At 41.9% G+C, this 18,985-nt stretch overlaps 1 protein-coding gene across 4 annotated transcripts in view; it reads left to right on the forward strand.

Moving 5' to 3' along the window:
* LOC132590524 (stAR-related lipid transfer protein 13-like) overlaps positions 1-18,985 on the forward strand; it is a 207,256-nt gene that overhangs the window by 97,521 nt on the left and 90,750 nt on the right. The window contains exon 1 of one of the 4 annotated variants that reach the window (XM_060263436.1): positions 10,860-11,069. The exons of the other annotated variants lie outside the window; for them this stretch is intronic. The gene's annotated coding sequence lies outside the window, so the exon portion shown is untranslated. Of the gene's footprint in view, positions 1-10,859; positions 11,070-18,985 lie in introns of those variants that run through there. 4 annotated transcript variants of the gene reach the window in all.

Consider the following 18,985-nt stretch of genomic DNA (forward strand, 5'->3'; position numbering starts at 1 on the left):
GGCCAGCATAGATTGAGTTACAGTAGCCTAACCTGGAGGTGACCGTATGCTACAGCATCACTGCCAACATGATAATGGCACTTCTGGTAATGCTGGAAGTGATGCGATCATGTCACCAACAAGGCAGATAATCCTCCATTTTTCTCCCACCACCCAGCTGAGTGGCAGCAGGAATGACCAGTTGTGGGAGTTCTGCTGCTGAAGCAGAAGACCTGGCACTCCTACCTTGAGCCAGTTTCTCTCTCTCTCAGATAATACTCCTGACAGGGTTATTGTTGTGAGGAATGGAAGAATCAGACATCTTTACCTTCTTGTTTATTAATAAATGAAAAATGAAAAATACAGTCTGATCCAGATCATTTTTAAATTGTAATACTCACTGGATTGGAGGTGAACATTAGATGCTGACCGTGTTTGTGTTGAGAACTTGGAAGTACAAACTGGGGTGGCTTTATCACATTTAATGCTGAACACAAATTCCTTCTGTAAGATGTGGAATCCCACACAACTACTATGCAAGCAACTCCACAGCTTTATCACAACAGCTGGGGCTGCATATTCGTAGCCCCTGCTAGATTTGCTAAATACCACTGATCAGCTGTTTGGAACAAGGTGTAAGGTGCTAGACTTACAATGCCATCCTGAGCACACTGATACCCTGCTAAGTCTATTGAAATCAGTAGGTTCAGAAGGGTGTAACTTTGCTTAGGATGACATTGTTGTCCCTCTTCCTCCTACCACAGAACAGCTGATTTGTTGTCGTCCAAGTATTTAGCCCAGGCTGCAAACACATGCAGGTTTGATCAAGGCCACAGAGTATTTGTGTCTTTGGATGTTTTATTAGTCTTCAGTGGGTTTGGTTTAAGACTCAGCATGTGGATTAACCATCTGCTTCCAATAACTGAAAATTCATAGCTGATACTAATGAACACTTCTTGTCTGCTTGCATGCCTCTGAAATGCTTGGGGGCAGCTCTCCCCCCCCCCATGGAAAAAGTCACAACAGCTGTGGGACACACAAGGATGGCAGTGCCTGTCTCTCACTACATTTCTGGCAGTGGACTTCTAAAGTGCAAAGCAAATTTCCAAGCTGCCTAATTACTATAAGCCTGTTAAGTGTAACTTCTGTGGCAACAACAACAAAAAGCTTCCTTTAAAGATTTTTAATTGAATTACACAGTACTTGAACACCTGTGTGTTCATTCTCCTGACCCAAACTCAAAATTTGAGACATGTTTCAAAGAAGCGGAAGATAATTAATGAGATGTTGAAAAACTAGCCTCTTTGCAGCCTGAGCTGACTCATGTTTGCTCAGAAGTAAGCCCCTAAGACATATACGTATAGCAGTACAATGTTAGTCAATATATTTAGTTGTTGGTGCATCTCATCTGAAGATGACAACAACTATTAGATTCCTTTTTCATCTAAAAAGAAGTTTTATCTCTGAGTATGTAAATAATTTTATAAATTGAAAATTTGACTTTTATGATCAAATGGTTGTTCCCACATGGAGATTTTGTTCCATGGTCCTCAAACTACCATGAGAGCTTAGTTATCCAGTCATTCCCTGTCTGGATTTTTCTCATATCTACTCTACAGTTTCCCAAGCTTACTTTGTCTTGCCTTAAAAAAAAGAAAAAGGTACAAAAAGGCAGGCTTGGGAAGAAGGGAAGGAGTATATTTCTGCACTTCCTCATCAACATTGGGAGCCATATGGGGTATTGTCTTATGAGGAGGCTGTATTGCCACTGAGAATTTCCTTGCATTACAAATGCCTTTGCATTCACAGCAGCTGTGAAACCAAAATGGGGAATTGTCCCCATGAGGAAGCAACCCATGTTATGTATATTTCACAGTCAAAGATTCATAGCTCATTCCACATTTGCCAGTATGGTGGTATTTTTTGAAAACCTTTTAAAATTACTTGTTTCATGCCAAGTACCAACTTCATAGTATATTGTGAGTTGGAGAAGGGCACAAAATATGTGTGATCAGAGCAGTGACAGTGGTGCAGCAAGTAAATGTATATTTTCTGCAGTGCTTTTAGAGTAACAGATCTTTGCATTAAGCGGCAGTTCATTTTCTTGGCACCATGGAAAGTGTGATGTGTCTCCTCACACCAGTGCAGTATCCCATCTGGCATTATTAGAAAGACCCAGTGTTGTTAACCCCGTGCTTTCCAATAGATGAGACAACTCCTCAGAAGCATGAGATGCATTTTGAAGGAATAAATGTTATTTGAAATGTTATAAGCCTAATTAGTTTAAATATAACCTGATTTCTTTGCCTCCAGATTGAAGGAATAAATTTTACTAGATTTGTTGTACAACTATGAAAGCTAGAATGTTGAGAATCCTGCCCTCTTCTGCAGATGTGTCTTTAAAACTGCTTATTGACATCAACACCCATACTGAAAGCATAAGCTTCCCTTTTACTAGAACTGTTCTGAGTTTTCATACAGTAAAGGAAGCCCTTCAAGTCTGTTAACAATAGAATGTTTTGGAGGTCACTAATTCATAGGGGTCACTGTAAGTGGAAAGTGATGTGACAGCACTTAACACACATACATATATATGGTTTACTGCACTTAGCTAGAATTTTTATTCTACTTGCCTTTTGTATTGATCTTTTGGGTTATGATGGCCTGGTTGGATAACATTCATCATCTAGGAAGCTTCAGCTCAGTCGACTGTGTAAAAAAGGTAGAGGGATAAGTAAACAAGTAGCAGTGATGAATAGTGAGGTGGTAACTATCACTGGTCACTACAGTTGGTGGGACAAAAACAGGAACAAGACATCCCTGGTAATCATACAGGAGGCATCAGGGAAGGTAAGAAGAAACCCAGTCAGTGCTGTACTGCTGACACCATTGGGCCTGCTAGGCAGGGCTTGTTTTGTAGAAAAAGCCCAGCAGGAACACATTTGCATATTAGGCCACACCCCCTAATGTCATCATTGTTTTGTGCAGGGCCTTTTTGTATAAAAAAGCTAGCAGGGACTCATTTGCAATTAGGCCACACACCCCAATGCCAGGCCAGCCGGAACTGTGTTCCTGCTACAGAAAGAAAGAAAGCCCTGCTGCTAGGTATCCACAATGCTTGCATTGCAGACAGGACTATGTATACCATTCCTTGCCTCCTTTGCTGCCTTCCAACCATTAATGGTGAGAAAATACATTCTTCTCCTTAGCTGCTTGCTTTCTCATTGCTTGCCTCACAGTTGGAGTCTTTCAGCTCTCAAAGGCTCACGCCCAGGCTGCGTGCCTGCAAGAGAGAAGGAATGGAAGCTCAGCTGATACACACATGTTCCCAGATTTCTTCTCCTGCTAGCTTTGAGCATCATTAATCTGAGGACCTTGTGTTTCTTGAGCTCTTGTATCAGTCATACATCTGATGAAAGATTGAGCTAATTTAATATGGAATATCCTTTTAGTATGCTGGGTAATTAATGTTTTGTAGTCTATTAAATCTGTATCTGACAAGGAGTTCTTTTCATCAATATGGATATGGTAAGGCATTTCCACAAATGGAACTCAGCTCAGTCTTTCTCCTAATAATTCCAACAAAAGGAAGCTTGGAACTATGTTTGAAATTCCATCCTCCTTCCCCCTCTGGTCCCCTTTTCAGCAACACACATAGCTCTTTCCCCTGCTCTGTGTAACTTGTCCGTAAGGTTCTCATTTAAGCATATTCTATGATGTCATAGCAGCTCAACCAATGTCTATCAAGGAGACCAGGCACTGATTACAAAATATTGTGTGTGGTCAGGTCCTAGAGCCCTGTTCAGACACAATAGCAGGCTGGAGTGTTCAACATTAGCCCCTGCAACTAATGGGTAGTATATAAGGCATGTAGATTGGCCTTTCCTGGTATAAATACTATCACCTTTTATTATTTCAATTACTTTTGATTTTTTTTATTATTTACCTAATGCAAATGGTGATTTGTGCTAATGTTGTGATGGTACTTTATATAATATGAGGTCTAATGGTATTTACTTTTAAATTTGGAGATAATTTTGATGGATGTATTAATAGGTTTTATCCATTTTTATGTGGTTTATGTTATGTTTAGGGTTCTTATATGTATTCTGTTCTTTATATTCAATAAAAATCTTGTTTATGGCATAAATAAATAAATACTAGAAGAGCCTTCCCTTCTGCCTTTGCCTTGACCACACAACGGTATGTTCTTCACACTCCAACTTCTTGTTCTTTAGGTTCCAGTTTGCCATGCTATGAAGTTACATTCATAGTGCACAGTGAGATTATATGAATAGTTGTTTAATATCTAAGGAATGTGTGATGGAACATTCCATTGTATAGAGCTCAGAATAAAATGCTTTGGTTAGTTACCTCATGCTCATTTCTTTAAAAGATGGGATTTTGCTGCAGGACAGATAACCCAGCTGCCTCATAAACAGCTTGATTGCTTTTATCAATTACTTTGGAGTCTTTGCTTTAATTTCTAAAAGCATAATTGTTCCTTTGTGGAACTTTGGTTCTGAAGATTTGGTTGAAAAACAATGTAAGCTCTATGTGGCCTCTAGTGGGCAACATGTGAAACTGTAGACAGATTTGTGTGAACCTGCAATAATTTTTCAAACTAGCATTCCAATATAGTTGCAAATACTTACTGAAAACTGCAATTATTGTGTTTCTTAAATAAAACGTAGATAATCTTTTTTGTCTGTTTTCTGCTGTTGAATATATTCCTGCTATTGGAGGAAACAAAAGCAGATGAGAACGAATCCTTAATCTTATATTGTACCAAATTAGCAAAAATGATATATTTGGGGAGGTCCTCATCATGCCAACTCTGGGCTGGGAAATACCTGAAGATTTGTAGACCCTGGGCAGGGTGGATTTAGGGGAGCAGAGGAACTTCTGCAGAGTATAACTCCACGGAATCCACCCTCCGAAGCAGCCATTTTCTCTGGGGAAAGTTGTAATTCTGGGAGGTCACCAGACCCACCTAGAGCATGGCAAGCGTCCATTGTGTGCTAAACGAGTTGCTTACTTTCAGTCAATATTTTGGCCACTTTCGAGTTTTGAGGAGTGAGCAGACTTGAAGCTTGGGTTGTCAACCTCCAGGTGATACATGGGATTACAGCTGATTTCCAAGTGATAGTGATCAGTTCATCTGGAGAAAATGGCCACTTTGGAAAGTAGACTCCGTGGCATTATACCCCATTGAAGTCCTTCCCCTCCCCAAACCCCATCCTCCCTAGGTTCTACCCCCAAAATCTGCACGTATTTCCCAATCTGGAGCCTATTAGTAGCAGACACTTTCAACCATGAAACATAACTTGCGGGATAAACTCCTGCTAATGTGATTCTAGCACACTATGCTGGTCAGTACAGATTTAAGACAGTACACATGCAGTGAAAAGTAGTACTGTGGGGTTCAGGGGCCATCATGTCCCTGCCCTCCTCAGTAGCTCCCTTATCCATCGCACCCTTTTCTGTCTGGCTTTAGCTTGCAGAGCCTCAGAACTGGAAGTAGGAAGGAGTTTGCAGCACCTGGCTCCTCCTTCTCGCCACTGCATCAGCCTGGAGAGAACAGCCAGCCAGCCACCTCCTCCATGGCCTGCTTCTAAGCTCCTTATAAAGCTGTTGCAGCAGGCTGCATGTGGTCAATCAATTCCCCTGAAGTCTCAGAAGAACTAGCAGTCTCATGAGACCTGATAGGAATCTTGGGCTGCACCTGCAGCCTCTTTACCCCTCCCATTGCCCTGCCTAAACTGCCAGCAGCTATGGGTATGATTGGAACAGGGAGCTCAAAAGGCCCCTACATTACTGCTGTTGCAACATTCCTCCTCCTTGCTGCTGTTGTCCTGGCTGGCTTGGCAGCTGGTAGGTATGGTTGATTTGGGGCCTTAAAAGGCCCATAGTGGGTTACTGCTATTGCAGCAGTTCTCCTTGTTGTTGCTGTCCTGGTAGGCTTCTGTGTTGCCAGTACTGTGGGTTCCCAAGTGGGCATCCTGGAGTTCCTGGGTAAGTCCAGGAATGGCTCTGGCAATGGGGTAGGCCCTCTCCCAGACAATTACATGTTCAAAAACTACAAATGCATCTCTTTTGCTGCATGTATGTGCATTTTTCTCTGAACAGGGGAGTCAGAGATGACTGCAGTTTCCTATTTGTTGATTTTATTAAAATATTTGCCCCACCATTTGTGTTTGCTCAAGGCAGCTTACAGCAATAATTAAAACATTACACATGAAAACCAAAATGAAATAAGAAAGCCCAGATATCTCCCTCCCCAAAAATATTCCTATTATTCCTCAAACTCCTGACAATCCAACAGGACTTGCAGTGTTTCCTAAAGATCTCCAACAAGGGTTCCCTTCAGGGAACCAGCGTGGCTCTGACCAGTGCTGGGAATGCCACTCTAAGGGTTTCCAGCCCTCCCCCCAGCCTCTGGCAGGGGGTGGAAGGGTGGGGTTGCCAGATCTGGTTGGGAAACTCCTGGAGATTTGGAGAGAGTCTGGGGAGGACAGGGACCTCAGTGGGGTACATGCCGTAGAGTCATTCTCCCAAAACACACATTTTCTCCAGGGAAGCTGATCTCTATAGTTTGGTGTACAGGAACATATAGAAGGAGATGGCCCTTCAAATATGTGGAGCCCAGGCCATGAAGTTCATAACCATCACTTTGCTTTGAACTTGGAAACAACTAGCAGCCAGTGCAGATGTCCAGTGCATGAATGGTTCCCCACATGAAAAAGAAAGTGTAGAGCTCTTCTCCCTAACATGCTAGTTTTCCACATAAAGGGGGGGGGGGTGTTACATGGGGAACAGGCAATTCCCCACCTGCTGTCTGAATTGGTGGTGTCCCAGAAGCCCAGTAAATAAGTGCAGTGCCTTCCATGTGACTAACCTTGCAGATATTTCCAGTGTGAGCAGCTTACAAAGCTGAAGTTTTAAAATGTCTGTTTCCCAAGGAGGAGTATCACAGGAGGGGAGCATAACTTCAAGTTACTTCACTGTACCATTAAATCCTGTCTTTTTTCTTTATTAGGGACCTGCAGTTTTATTTGGAAAAATCAATAAGGTCACCAGAAAAGCTGATAAAATGTTTTTGGTTTGCTTCGAAAACTGGGGCTAGACCCTTTTATAGTACTTTGCAGTTATTTCTTTGTCATCAAATCGCTGCTGTGGATTAGACATCACATCCCCTTGGAGAACTATTATAGCTGCTGCACTTAAAAACCTGGAGGGTGGATGTGGGCCTCAGCAGGAGGGATGTGGCTTGCAGTTGATGGAGCATTCATTTCGCAGAACCCCACTGCTCTTTCAGTGTACAACCTGCAAGCTCCAAAAGACATATTATTTTCTACTAGGACTCCTGGAAAGCAAAAAGGATTTTTGGATATTTGATCTGCTTGCTGTTGGCTCATGGGAAGACTTCTGATGCTGGTTTCCCTCTGTGTGCATCTGATATGGGATATCAAGAGGAATAACAACAAAGATCCTTAACAGCTCCATCAAAGTCGTTGCACCTTTACCACTGCAACATAGGCTTCATGCTGAATTCAAGATATTAGGGAAGGACCCTAACCATGTTTTCTGCTGATGGAAACACTTCCACCAGCAGAAATGGCAGGGCCCCAAATAGGGCTGCCAGGTCTGTATTGGAAATACCTGGAGACCTTGTGGATGGATCCAGAAGAGGAAGGAGTTTGAGAGAAAGACCTCAGCATGGAACAATGTCATAGAATCCACCCTTCAAAGCAGCCATTTTCTCCAGGGGAACTGATCTCTGGCAGTTGGAGATCAATTGTAAAAGCCAGAGATCTCCAGGTCCCACCTGAAGGCTGGTAACTCTAGCCCCAAAACTAGCCCTGTTGCCACCCAACCATGGTGTCTGAGTCTGTTGCAGCAAGCAGTGGCCTCAGACCATACCCCTAGGTCCCAGTGGGCAGTCTGCAGTGAACCTGCTCCTTCTACCCTTCCTTATTCCCTGGGAGGTGACTTCCTTGCTGTGGGGGGAAAAGGGAGAAAGGTGGAAGCATCATTTGCTTAGATATCAAGAGGAATAAAATGGGCCAGCCCTGCTTAGTTCTCTTTCCCTTCTGCTATATACAGGAAATTGTGAGGCTAAATAATAATAATAATAATAATAATAATAATAATAACTTTATTTTTATATCCCGCCCTCCCCCGCCGAAGCGGGCTCACAATTAATAAAATAAAAGATGGCTGGCTGTCACAAGTCAAGGGAAATTCTCTAAAATGTAGCCGCATAAGTCAGCAAGAGTCAGTATACACACAAATCTTCTACCTCATATTTATGTGGAGAGGCATTTGTATGAAACAATCTCTTTCTGAGTAAAATAAAACAAACTCTTCAAACTTACTACAGCTACTGAAAGAGAAGTACCCTCAGGTCCTGCACAAGTCCCAGAATTTTTTTATTTCACTCACTGGCAACATTAGCTACATCAGAGAAAAGCTATCAAAACTAGCAGATTCTAAAAATGAACAAGAATAAAAGCCCTGGAAGCTGCTTTGCAAGAAGAATGAATGGCTGGAGGACAGCAAGCAGTTAGCAGAGCTCCAGCGCCCACTGGGCCATACTCCAGTGGCTTATGCTGGCCGTTGCAAGTTTAGGTAGAAGGAAGATGGAAGGCGGCATTACAGCCATATGTTTATGAAGTACTTTGTGTACTAAAAGCAATAAATAAATGATTCATAAGTTAAGCAAAGCTTTCTCTGGAAACTGCACACACACCCCTCCCAATCCACTCTTGACAGTAATGAATTAACCTGTTTTGAGGTCAGTGCTTTATCTTTACAAAGCAGTTTCCTCTTGCCCATAAGGGGATACCCTGGATGGATGTTTGCCTATTGCCCCTTATTAATTATAAAACTGCTGGTCATAGGTTCAGTGTTATATAAGAAAGTTATGCAAGAAGAGTTCCTATATAGTGAAATATTGGCCTGTACTGCACACATCCTTGCATAGGGCTGTTTTCCACCTTAATTTTCCTATAGTTTTAATGTAAGGAAGAATCCAGAAAATGGTAAAAGCAGTCATGTTTGCATGGTGATAAAGGTAAGTAAGAAAAATGGACCTGGCATATTTTATTTTACAGAAATTGTAGTCCTCCACTCTCAGAAGACTCTTGGGGAATATAAATCTGCCTTGTATTGAGTTAGACTGTATGTCTCTCTAGTGTAGAGCTGTTTGTTGTGACTGACAGTCTCTTTTTCAAAGTCTTAGGCAGAGGTCTCCCCCTCTCCCTTTCTGTCCTGATGCATGGAATTCTTTAACTCAGTGGGTCCCAGACCCAACAGTTCTCACACAAGAGGATCAAAAGGCAGGAATGAGTAGTAGAAAGAGGAGGGGCTGGGAGAGAAGATTCTGGAAGGTCTGATGGCAGATTTTTTCAGTTTGGCTCTGTGGTGATAGTAAGTACCACCTCATGCGGTTGGCATAGAGTTGCCAGGTCTGTGCTGGAAACTACCTGGGGTCTTTGGGAGGTGGAGCTGAGAGTGGTTTGAGGAGGGGAGAGGCCTCAGCATAGTACAATGCCATAGTGTCCACCTTCAAAGCAGCTAACTAAAGTTAACTTAATGTTGGAGTCATGCATTTTATACTGAAGAGCTGAGAAAGTAGTAATGTGGAGTTAATTTTGCAAGTGGTGCCAAAAAAGTACAGAGAGTTTAGAAGTAGTTCCCTGCTTCAAGAAGCTTGAGATTCACCATTGCTTTAACTCAAGATCCCAGGCACTGAACATGGAACTTTCATCATGCAAAGTATGTGTGCTATCACTGAGATATGGCTTCTCCTTTACATGTTACAGATTAGACTCCGCTAGGGTTGCCAACCACCAGATGGTGGCTGGAGATCTCCTGGGATATTGACTGATCTATGGACAAAAAAGATCAGTTCTCCTGGAGAAAATGGCTGCTTTGAAGGGTAGACTCTGTGGCATTGTACTCTGCTGAGGCCCTCTCCCCTCCCCAAACCCCACCCTCTCCTGGATCTACCCCCAAAGTCTCCAGATGTTTTCCAACACAGTTGGCAAACCTACCCAATCTCCAGGAACTTCCCTACCTGGAGCCGGCGACCATCTGCATTTGTCAGCCATAGTTTAGTAGTACTGCCTGTTCTTTACCTGAATAAAAGACCCATGTTAGATTCTGCATACTGCCAACAATAAAAGATCCCAGGGAGCAAGTGTTAGCATTTTTCTAATTAGAGCACACAGTGCTGGGCTAGATGGATCAGTGTGACTCAGTGAGTTTGGTTCTGTTTTTGTGTATTAATGGCTGAGTTATTCATCATGATAGTTACAGAACAGTTTCAAGAAGCAGCTCACTGGCTGTTTCAACCATTTCCAGTGGCTTACTGTACACATTATGCAAATATAAATAGGCAAAAGTAGGATGGCAAGCAATCCTCAGATTCATCTGTTAGCAGAGCAAGGGAGTGCCTTTTCAGGACAATAACTACCAATCACTCTTTGCACAGAGAGTATAAGAGTCTTTTAGGATAACAAACTATGAAATGTACAGTGTGTTTTGCCATATGTTCACATTAGGGTGGGAAAGTGCCATATTACATTGATGCAGCTCTTTAGGCTTGAAGGTCACAGCTCTCTTGTCATTACCTTTCAGTATTATTGATTTGGCTACATGGTTGACTTTCATGTGCACCTCATTAAGATGAGTAATTGTTTTTCAAGTTTCAAGTGGAGTAGCAGGTCCTTTCATGGCATAATTGCATGATTTACCCGAGCTGTGCTACTAGTGGTAGGAGATGGTTTACAGAAGATCCAGCTGGGAGTTTTCATTTCTCCAAGAGCAAGAGGCGGGACTAGAGACCAGCCGAAAACCAGGCAGGGCATTGATCAGACCAGAAATTATGTAGAGCACAACCCTGCAGACAGCATCGTGGAAATATTAGCTGGCAAGGATAACCAAGAGGCGGAGGGAACGCTCAGTGGCAGAGAGAAACCATCTGTCAGATTCTAAACAGTTCTTCTCAGTAAAGCAGAAAATGAAATAAAGAAGAGGTTTTGTTTCAAGGGACAGCAGAATCTTAGAATGTATTTGTACACAAAGTAAGTTTACATCCTCTAGTAATTATGTGTTTGTTAGTACAATAACTAATGTTGTTTGAAACGCTCTTCGGTTTCCAGAGAAAGGAAGTCAGTGCATATCTTCTTTGTACTCTCTCACTTTAAAACATTTGAGTTCACATTCGACTTGCAAATACGCTTATCTTGGAGTTGTGTATTCAAACTATTTGCAAACAACTTTTTGAACTGTCCGCATTCAACATTGTATGGGTGGTTTTGATTATCATACTTGACGAACACTTTCCCTAATATTAAAAATAGTTTTTGTAATTGATCTTACTGATATTGATTATTAGAAGTGTGACTGGTGTGCATGTATAGAAGAATGCCATTTGCGGTGGTGTTGTAAATAGGTATAGCATGCTAATATGTGTGCTTTCAAGCTAGAGTATATAGAGATCTTGGGGCTGAGTTATTTTTCCCCTTATCCTGAGGTAAATAGGGGGCATGCTATACAAAAAACATCCTACTGCCCTTCTTGAGACTATTCCCATCGCTGCTATCAAGAAAATGTTTTTGAAGGAATTTGTCCAGGGGTACCAAATTTTATTTGGTCCAGGGGTACCGTTGAGATTCAGAGTTCACCAGTCTTCTGAACCTGATGATGGTAGCTGATGTTACATTTTCACAGTAGCAAGCTAAAGCTACAAAACATAAATTATGCTGTGTTCAGTGGTGGAGTGCCAGCTGCCTAATTCTTAATGGTGTGGGACTTCCTAGAGAGAGGTAAAAACAGCAAGCAGGAGATGCTGCTCTGGGCACTGCACTAGAAGTTGTTTGGCATCAAGCAATTACATTACAGTTTGTGCAGCAATGCTGTTTTTGTGGCATTGATTTTAATGTGCCGCAGTCAGGAGCATAAGCTGTAGCTGTAAACTCTTAGGAAGAAGAAGGGGGGGGGGAGGGAACCCACACACACACTCAACATTATGGCCCAATATGGATGACAAAACATTATAGCATGTGTGGGAAAATGGCTGCAGTCCAATGTCTGGAATCATTTATCTTCGGGTAGAGTTTGGAAGATGACTGTTTTATGCATTTTACAGAACTCCCTGCTGATTGATGTCATTTACTTAGGGAGATGGAGCCCTGTTATTGATGACTGGGCAAATTAGGGGAGAGGGGATAGCATACTCCTGGTACTGTCTATATATCACATACGAACAGTGGTAACATTGTGGACTTGATCCTGCATAGGGTCCCTAATGTACTGTTCTTTTAAAGCTTTTGGCACATTTATGTATCATTCCTGACAATCGCATAGATCTGTTGGATTGCAGCTTAATGACAAAACATATCATTGCACTTCTCTTTTCAGTTTAGGGAGCCGGTGAGCCATGGTCCTAGAATTCTCCTTGCAATTGTTTTCACTTAAATGATTTCCCTAGCATTAGTGGTCATTGACTACCAAGATCAATCGGAAGGGAAACAAAAAGAAAATGTTGTATCAGTGTAGTGTGCCCTGATTTGCACTCAGGCCTATAAAGAAGGCACTTTGCTTTCCAAGGCACCTGTATGCAGTATATCAGTGAAGACACTGCATTGTTCTGTGGCATCTATCCAAGCATATCCTGCAACAGCTTGGCTGTGCTACATGTGGAGTTGAAAATCACCATGGCTTATTAAAAAGGTTTTGATTTGAACTTCAGGCAATCAGACCAACATGGCTGCCCACCTGGCTCTATCTAAGGGCATATGGTTCTTACTTTGTTATAATTATTATGAACACTCTCTTTTTCACATTAAATGGGCTTGTGATGTTGCTTTCTTGGAAACAAACCTTTTTGCTTGCACTACTCTTTATCACTTGCAGAGACAAGAGTATGTTCCTCTCATGCTATAGGCACTGTTCAGCTTCTAAAGAGATTTTGGTTTTGCATGAGCTTAAATGCCCAGCAGCAGAAGTGCTGTAAAAGATTTGCTGTAAAGCTATCAGTGCTGTAAAAGAAGTGAATGTATTACAGTGCAGTCTGAAGAAGAGGTGCATCTTCCTCAGTCCATTGAAAGAGGGTATGATTCTGTTCAGTATTGCTGAAATGTTCTGCACTTTTAAAATGTTAGGAAGCTGATTCATAACACTTTACAGAGTGTGACAGATTGTTCCCTTATTCTACTTTCTCTGACTTTAATTTTGCTTTATTAACTTATATGAACGTGTTCTGCAGCTTCTAGCCTGTGGCCTTCCAATAGGGTTGCCAGATCTGTAATGGAAACTTTGGGGGTGGGTCTGGGAGAGGGTGAGGTTTGGGGAGGGGAGGGGCCTCAGCATAGTACAATGTCATAGAGTCCACCCTTCCAAGCAGCCATTTTCTCCAGAGGAGCTGTTATCTCTGCCACCTGGAGGCTGGCAACCTACCTTCCAAGGAAGTGATTTGCATTTAAAACGGCAGAGGGGGGGTACTGCTGTTCTCTTTTTCCTTTGAATACAGAAACAACACATTTAATTAGCAAAACACACATGCATACACTGCACGGCACTTGTTCATTCATCACTGGAAAATGCTGCAATCTGATTCCAGCAACGTCAAAGTCAGGATCTGAGGTAAAAGCTGGTGTATAACAAATATCAGCTTTAACTTACAATGGCGACAGTGAGATGAGGGGCCTGTGGGAAGGGGACAGATTATTACAGAACATGGTCTTTGGAAAGCAGACAATGGCATCAGCACAGGTTCTTCAGCTAATCTGAAGCAAAACCTATATGCCTTTTGAACTACTTAAAGTTTAGCTCAAAATAAGTTTAAAAAGAAGACAAAATGCCAGGCACATAACCTGTAGAAAGCAGGGTATGCATGCTTCTTATAATCAGTAAAAAAAGCTCAGATACTAGAGCGATAAGGAGGAACTGAAATGTGAAAGGTAAGAGAAGGATTCAGTCCTAAGGACACTTTCCTCAGAGTAAGCCCATTTTATTTTTATTTATTTTGTTTTGTAGGCTTATATTCTGCCCTTTCCTGTAGGTGGGCTCAGGGAGGATCACAACACAAATCAAATAACAATTAAAAACCTACAGATTAAAAAGCAGAAATACAATAAAATTAACATACCAAGAATAAAGCAGAATACATCATAACATGGCATGTACTTCTGAGTAGGGCTGCTTAGTACACTATAAAAATAGCTATGTTTCTTCAGGAATGCACTGCTAACTAACTAACCTCAGTTTGTCTGCATTTTGTTTACTTTTCACACATTTGTGCTGCTCTACAAAGAAAAGCCAAAGCTATTTCTACAAGTAGCTCGCAACTTTTCCTCAATAATCCTGTATTACTAAAATGAAACTGTGGTTGCTATTTTAGTTTTGAACTAAAGAGACGAGATACTTGTTTGAACTTGTGGTATGTTTAGGACTGCCATTTTCCTGTTGGGGGAACAAGATCCATCACCCCAGCTTCTGTTTTCCACCATTACTCCTGCAGCTGATGGGAGAAAAATAATATATTTAAAAAATCACTCTGTGGTAAAACCATAGAGATTCTGGTAATTCCTAATTCAGGACTGATTCAGACAATTCCTAGAAGGGTACAATATCACCTTCTGGGTTTTCTGGGCACCCCCATGTCCCTGCCACTCCAGATTCCTGCCAGTTGCTAGGCCATGCCTTATGACCCTAAAGGTACTCTTAGGGTTGCCAATCCCCAGGTGGGGGCAGGGGATCCCCAGGTTTGGAGGCCCTCCCCCCCGCTTCAGGGTCATCAGAAAGCGGGGGGAGGGAAGGGAAATGTCTTCTGGGAACTCTATTATTCCCTATGGAGATTTATTCCCATAGAAAAACATGGAAAATTGATCTGCGGGTATCTGGGGCTCTGGGGGGGCTGTGTTTTGGGGTAGAGGCACCAAATTTTCAGTATAGCATCTAGTGCCTCTCACCAAAATACCCCCCAAGTTTCAAAAAGATTGGACGAGGGGGTCCAATTCTATGCGCCAAAAGAAGGTGCCCCTATCCTTCATTATTTTCTATGGAAGGAAGGAATTGAAAAGGTGTGTCGTCCCTTTAAATGTGATGGCCAGAACTCCCTTTGGAGTTCAGTTATGCTTGTCACACCCTTGCTCCTGGCTCCACCCCCAAAGTCCTCAGATATTTCATGAATTGGACTTGGCAACCCTAGGTACTCTACAATTAGTAATCTGATAGGGCCAATCAGTATATGCCAGAGAATGCACGTTTTTCTGCACTGCACAACATTAAACTGTAGATGAATTAGGATTCGCATAGAACCCTTCTCCTAAATATGCTAGTGTTAAATGTGCAAAGAGGTTTTGAGGCTTGACATTAAGAGATGAAATTTAGCCCCTTCCCCTCCCACCCTGCTGTTTTTATAGATAAGTAAAGGTAAGAGGTGGGAAAGCAAAGATGTTAATGTTAATATCCAGACAACAGAGGTCACAATTTATATTGGGGGACAATTGCTAAATTCCCTGCCCAACATAAGAACATAAGAGAAGCCATGTTGGATCAGGCCAACGGCCCATCAAGTCCAACACTCTGTGTCACACAGTGGCAAAAAATTTTATATACACACATACACTGTGGCTAATAGCCACTGATGGACCTGTGCTCCATATTTTTATCTAAACCCTTCTTGAAGGTGGCTATACTTGTGGCCGCCACCACCTCCTGTGGCAGTGAATTCCACATGTTAATCACCCTTTGGGTGAAGAATGAAACATAATGCCATTCAAAGCATCTTTCTTCAAGCAGTATCTAGTCTGGCTGTTATTTGCAATATTTTTAAATGGTTCTGACAAATTAAGGATACTTTATTATGTTATCTTTGTAGATTTGCCATTCATGCTTTTCTCTAGGCATATCTTAAATCTAGAAATGTAAAATATAGTACTAGTGCGCACACATGGTACACACATGCACATACACAAATTTATTCAGAATGGAAGCTTCTACTGCATTTCTTATTAGGCTAAAGACTGCCACAAGCAAAAAGCATGAATATACTTGCAAACAAATTAGGCAAGAATCGTATGAGCTTTACAATTTTATATATTCTTCCATTTAATCACTTTAGATTTGATATATACCACTGTGGCAAAGGTATCTTATAAAGTTTGTCTCTACATGTCTGAGGCCTAAAAGTGCATAAATGCTTTAGTTGTATTTTTCTACTTTACTTGTTAATCTGTTGACTGTAAATTAGTCCATGAAAGTGAGTGTCATTTTTTTTTACCCTATGAAATCTGGTGTGAGATTGCAAAAGCTCACCATTTGTGAGCTGTTAATTATATTAAAATTAGCTTGTCAGTAGCCTAGTAATGAAAAATGGGCACTGAATATATACTGTGCAAAGGCAGTAGCTGTGATCTGCATGCAGTGACTAGTTTATACATTCAGATATTTGGTATCAGAGCTCAACAGGCTGCCATGCTGTGATCAAGGCAATTCTGCACCCAGTGAGCTTCTCAAGGAAGGCATACATTCTCAGTGCCTCCTCAGCCCCCCCCCCCTCCCCACAGCAATGTAGCCTTTGAGAACTAGAACAGGCCATGTACCTGAATCCAGATCTGAGTGTGGAATATTCACCAGCATTTTACATTTCCCCATCACAACTTACAAAAGACTCTTGTTTGTATCTTTTCTGTTTATTTACTCTGCAATACACAGTCCTACATAAGTCTCTGTAACAGAATATCTTAGAATCATAGAGTTGGAAGGAACCTCCAGGGTCATCAAGTCCAACCCCTGCACAATGCAGGAAATTCACAAATACCTCCCTCTAAATTTACAGGATCTGCATGGCTGTCAGATGGCCATCTAGCCTCTGTTTAAAAACCTCCAAGGAAGGAGAGCCCACCACCTCTCGAGGAAGTCTGTTCCACTGAGGAACCACTCTTTCAGGAAGTTCTTTCTCATGTTGAGCTGGAAACTCTTGATTTAATTTCAACCCTTTGGTTCTGGTCCTACCTTCTGGGGCAACAAAAAACAATTCTGCACCATCCTCTGTATGACAGCCCTTCAAGTACATGGGAGTGGGACTGGTTTTGAAGGTCTGTTGGGTGCTCTATTATACCCTGTGGAGACTGGTCCCCATAGGGTATAATGGAGAATTGATCTGTGGATATCTGAGCTTGGGGTGGGCTGTTTTTTGAGGTATGACAGAGTTTGAATGCGTAGGAAGGTGTGGCCCCCTGAGTGAGTAGATAGTTGGGTGCACTCCAGAACACTGTGGTAAAACAAAGACTCCACAACAGCCAGTTAACAGATATATTTTGGGTTAAACGTAAGAGGCAGTCAAGGCAGGCAAATGGTCATACACAGAATAGCAGTCCTCCAATATGCAGCACCAAATCACAGTCCAATAGAGAAGTCAAAGTCAGTCCAATACATTACATGAATCAGCAATAGTAGTCAGTCAGTCAGTCCTCCAAAGTAACAGTTCAACAGAGTTTCTCCTTCACATATGTTATTCATCCAGCATTGCCCAAGGCCAAGGCACGGCATGTAAGCCAAGGCAAAGTGCTGTGGCTAATGCTACCACAGATATAGTGCAGCCACCCAATCCTAAGCCTGATTGGTAACATGAGCTACACCTGTGCTTCTCGTGACTTCTATCACAGCTGTATAGTTTTAGTTGCATAACCTTGACTCAGCAGTTTAGTTCTTAAAGGAACTCAACACTGACAAGGTAGAAGCACCATATTTTCAGCATAGCATCCAGTGCCTCTCCTCAAAAGTCTCCCTAAGTTTCAAAAAGATTGGACTAGGGAGTCCAATTCTATGAGCCCCCAAAAAGGCACCACATCCTCCATTAATTCCAATGAAGAGAAGGCATTTAAATGGAGCACAGTCCCTTTAAATGTAATGGCCAGAACTCCCTTGTCACAACTATGCTCCTGGTTCCATTCCTAAAATCCCCAGATATTTCTTGAGTCAGACCTGGCAACCCTACTTCACAGCGTTGTTGCAAAGTTAAAATGGAGGCGAAGAAAACTAATGGAAGCTACTTTGGGTCTGCACTGGGGAGAAAGGCAGAGTATAAATCAAGTATACAGGTGTACATCCTTCTAAGCCCATTAATTTAAATGGGTTTAGGAAGGTGTAGCTGTGTTTAGTATGTCACTATTAATCTCACAGTGGAACTGGTTATACTTATTGTGGATTTGTTAGGCTCAAACTCCTGCAGCACCATTTACTGTCCAGATGGGGGGTTGGCAAACAGAAAATGAACAGAACACAGACATGGTTGTCCAAGAGCATGCATCTTTTCCCTCCCCTCCTTCCCACTAAGATATATTTAAAGGGTGCTAAAAGTCCAAATATTGCAATTACATTTTCAAACAACATCTCTGATATCACGCCAAAGATAAAATAGACAATTTTCACAGCTTTAGTTGTATTTTTCTACTTTACTTGTGTCCCTGCACTAAATTCTGAAACCATACTTGTGTGATGATCTGGCTATACATGCTGCCTTCCCTCCCTAGGTCAGCCTTAAACTGGCTATAAAATGTATCCTTGGGAGGCTACAAGGGAAGAACTGCTTATTAGCTAGGACTGTTCCCCAACAAAAAGGGAATCTAAGCTAACAAAAGTAATGCAATACATAGGTGGCCTGATGACTGGCCTAGATCCAGTAGTCCAGACAACCAAGAAGGCTTTAAGGAGAGAGTCTGTGAGAGTGTGTGGCAGAAAGCCTGATGCCTCCTATGTCCTTGTTGCTTCTTGGATCAAGAATGGTGATTTCTATATTTTTTTCAAATATCATAGAAGACAAGGTTAGTACTTAGTACTTGTTTGGATCTCATGGCTGCATCCACTGCAGAATCATTATTTTATGAAGTCCAGTGGCACCATTATGACTAAAAAAGTTTTAATTTAATTTATATTTATTTTTAACCCACCTTTCCCACAAATGGGCTCAGGGCAGGTACCAACAGATCAG

Source organism: Heteronotia binoei, unplaced genomic scaffold (assembly GCF_032191835.1).
Source record: "Heteronotia binoei isolate CCM8104 ecotype False Entrance Well unplaced genomic scaffold, APGP_CSIRO_Hbin_v1 ptg000122l, whole genome shotgun sequence".
In the NCBI taxonomy this organism is placed as follows: domain Eukaryota; kingdom Metazoa; phylum Chordata; class Lepidosauria; order Squamata; family Gekkonidae; genus Heteronotia; species Heteronotia binoei.